The following is a 3776-nucleotide window of genomic DNA, read 5'->3' as shown; positions in this document are numbered from 1 at the left end:
TCTTTGTTCCTCTCTTGACTTGACAGTGCTCGCCAGGGAAGGAAGGACTCAACATGATGCTTACGTATCTCTTTAAAAGTTGTCAGAAAAGACTTCTAGATTGGGCATCTTACCTGTGCAGCGTTCTTAAGACTATCACATGGCAGTAGAAACAACAGAATTGCCATCACCTCTTGAGCTGGGTCAGTCTGCTTGGCTCCAGATCCTAAGGTTCAGGACAGAGAAGAGAAAGGCACCCTAAAGCCATGGGGGAACCACAGAAACCGCTGCCAGGAACTGAGACGTGAGGCCTCTCCTTGGCCATTCCTGAAGTAATGCAGCATCTCTAGAGAGGAAGGACATTTAGCCTCTTGCTAGCAGAGTCCAGGGGCTCTGACTGGAGTGGTTGAGAGAGTTTGGCACAACTTAGAGACGATGAAAATAGACAGCACTTTCAGGAATTTTAATTGCAAAGAGAGCAAAGAGAGAAGAGAGCAAAAGAGAAGGCAGTAAGTGGATGGTAAAGTGAATGGAAGATTTTTTTTGAAGATAGGAGATATAATAGTGGCTGGGAGGTAGGATTCAGAGTTGCGTGTATCATCATGGATGTATCTCAAAAGGATAAGGTTCAGTAAAAGAGAAGTGCATAATAGAACACACAATATGACATGATTTTATTTGAAAGGTGAAATATCAAGAAATCCCCATCACTTCTTTATGAGTATATATGTAGTCCATTTTTAAAATGTATACTTATTATCGCTTCTCGGCCTTTTGGCTAAGATCAAGTGTAAAATGTATACTTATTTATTTTGAAAGAGAGAGAGGGAGAGAGAGGGAGGAAGGGAGAGAGAGAGGGAGAGAGAAAGAGGGTGAGGGAGAGAGGGAGAGAGAGAGAAAGCATGAATGGGGGAGGGGCAGAGAAAGAAGGAGAGAGAATCCCAAGCAGGCTCCACTCTGAGCACGGAGATCAACGTGGGGCTCATCCTATGTCTATGAGATCATGACCTGAGCCAAAATCCAGAGTCAGATGCTTAACTATCTGAGACACCCAGGCACCCCAGTAGTCGATCTGTTTTGACTGTTCTAAATTGTTTATTAGGTAAGAATTTTATAAACCTTCCTTATATTAGTAGTAATGGTGGACTGGAGAGTACTGTGCTTTCTCCAAGCTGCACGGAGAACCACTGAGAGTATGGTGGCACTTGAGACCCTTTCTAAGGCTGCAGCTCTTATGGCCTGCAGATGTGAGCCCTCAAATCTCCCTGGCTTGTGGACTGGTTTTGTGATCCACTGGGTGTCAGGATTTCTTCTCCTTCTCCTCCTCCTCTTCCTCTTCTTCTCCTTCCCCTTCTCCTTCCCTTTTCCCCTTCCCCTTCTCCTCCTCCTCCTCCTGCTTCTCCCTCTTCTTCCTCTTCTTCTCCTTCTCCTTCCTCTTCCTCTTCCTCTTCCTCTTCCTCTTCTCCTTCTTCTCTTTCCCCTTCTCCTTCCCTTTCCCCCTTCTCCTCCTCCTTCTTCTCCCTCTCCTTCTTCTTCTCCCTCATCTTCTCCTTCTTCTCCTCCTCTTTCGTCTTCATCTTCTTTTTTTTCTTTAACATTTTATTTTTAAGTAATTACTACACCCATCATGGGGTTCAAATTTGCAGCCCAGAGATCAAGTCGCGTGCTCTACTGACTGAGCCAGCCAGGTGCCCCAGGATTTCTTCTGATAGCTGAATGGAATGGGTCAAGGAGGAGAACCTCAAGGAGTTTGTATGTAGAATCTTCGTCAACCCAATAAGAGTTCAGGGCTCTCAGAGTCCCCTGTGATGCCTCCTCAGCAACAAACTGGAGGCTTTGAACGAACTAGCTGGTTAACACCGTGATGGATAGGATTGCTGTAGGGCACACCCCAGAGCACAGGAGTCTGATATATGACATAACCTTGCCTCACCTTGTGTCCCAGTCTGCGTGCTTTATGGAGCTGGTACAACAGAGAGCTGGTGGTACAGCCCGCAGCACCTGGAAAAGAAAACGCATTATTTGGGACTGCTTCTTCCTCCGTAGCTCCTGAATGTGCTTGTAAGCACCCGTCTTGCTTACATGGTGGCAGCCGCCACATGGAAAGCTGTATTGAATATTTTTCACTCTGCATGGGACTGATACCGTTAGCCTCAGGCCAATGGTTGCATAAGGAGTGGAAGATCAGGGAGGAACACACATGACATGTATCTAAATGCCGTTTGTTTGTTTTAACAAAAGGAAACTGAACAAAACATAGTAAATTGTTAATAATGTTAAAGCCAGGGGAGCCCGGGTGGCTCAGTCACTTAAGGGTCTGACTTTGGCTCAGGTCACGATCTCGTGGTTTGTGAGTTCGAGCCCTGTGTTGGGCTCTGTGCTGACAGTGTGGAGCCTGCTGGAGATGTTCATCCTTCCCTCTCTCTCTCTGCCCCTCCCCTGCTTGTGCTCTCTCTCTCTCTCTCAAAATATATAAATAAATAAAAACTTGAAGAAAATAATGTTAAAGCTAGATGGTGGATACACAACTTCTTATTTTATCATAGTCTACGCTTCTTTTTTTACATTGAAATAGTTACTGATGTGAAACAAGCAAATACAAAAATATCATCATCGTCATCACCAACAACAATAAAGGAATCCTCTTCCCCTCGGTTGATTTTAAATATAGATCTACCAGAATACTGGGGTATGGGTATGATTTCTTAACCTCTCTTATTTCCAGCCCCTGGATGCTGTGAAAACAAAAAGCCCATTCAATGCAAATATGTTGAGTGAGAAGGTTATCAGTTAGTTAAGGTTCTGTCCTCCACCATCTATCTCCCTTCTGCCTTAGGGGAGTGTTTTGGTGTATGGGGGTGATCGTGAGAAGATGGGGTGATTTTCTGATGACAGTTCACACCAGTAGGGTATACCTGTGCATTTTATTTAGAGCGGTGTTGACAGGTTTGCTCAAATCATTTTGGAGAGAAGTGAAAGCTATGGGTCAATGCCTGGAACGAGCCACGTGATCCCATCATTGGAAAAGGTAAAACTCATCGTTGCGCGTTTTATTTTGGCCCTAATAAGCATTAAGACGCGGCCACAGCTGCCTTTTTCTTGTTGCTCACAGGCACTTATGTTGGCCTTTGCCCCGAATTCTCTGTAGTGTGTGCACACGCTGGATACTGCAGTGGTTGGAGGGTTATGTGATCTTCAGGAGGACAGATGAGCGGGTACAGGAAAAGGGGTCCTCTAGAGAAAGCCTTTTATTGATCAAGATGTGAGTTGGAGGATGTGACTTTTTACAATAAGGCAGAAAACAAGCTAAAACATCTCAGGTAGATTAGGTAGGAGGATCCGGAAGGGATTCTTTTGGCCACTCATGTTTTCTGAAACTATGATACAAATCTGGTATATCTTCTGGACCAGTGGAAGAAAGTTCTAGAGAAGCTGGTTTCATTTCAATATAAGGAGGTTTGTTTGCTTTTTTTTTTTTTCTTCAAGTAATTGAAAGCATATCAGGGCATGAGGCTGCCTCATTGCCTCAACTCCAACTTTAAATAGACCAAGCTGGGAGGCTCCCTGTCGATGATGTCATGAGTGGTTTCAATTTGCCCTTGGGAGCAGGTTTTACCAGGAAGTCTAGTCCGAGGGTGGAGGGCTGATTCTCTGAACTGTAGGGGCTCTCTTCCTTGTTCTCAAGGCACTGCCTCCTCTCCCTACCATCCCACAGGCACCAGGGTGGGAAGGTGAAGAACATGAATGTCACAGTCTCCCCACCATGATACTGTAGAGACATTGCATAGGCAGATGAG

The 3776-nt window shown here is 45.1% G+C and overlaps 1 pseudogene; it reads right to left on the bottom strand.

Annotated features, from left to right (window-relative positions):
• Nucleotides 1–1077: 1077 nt before the first annotated feature.
• On the bottom strand, nt 1078–2593 carry LOC122240516 (annotated as a pseudogene).
• Nucleotides 2594–3776: the final 1183 nt, after the last annotated feature.

The sequence above is a fragment of the Panthera tigris genome, chromosome B4, assembly GCF_018350195.1.
Source record: "Panthera tigris isolate Pti1 chromosome B4, P.tigris_Pti1_mat1.1, whole genome shotgun sequence".
NCBI lineage: Eukaryota > Metazoa > Chordata > Mammalia > Carnivora > Felidae > Panthera > Panthera tigris.
Note: the sequence above shows the minus strand (reverse complement) of the source record. Positions and strands in the feature narration are given on the sequence as shown.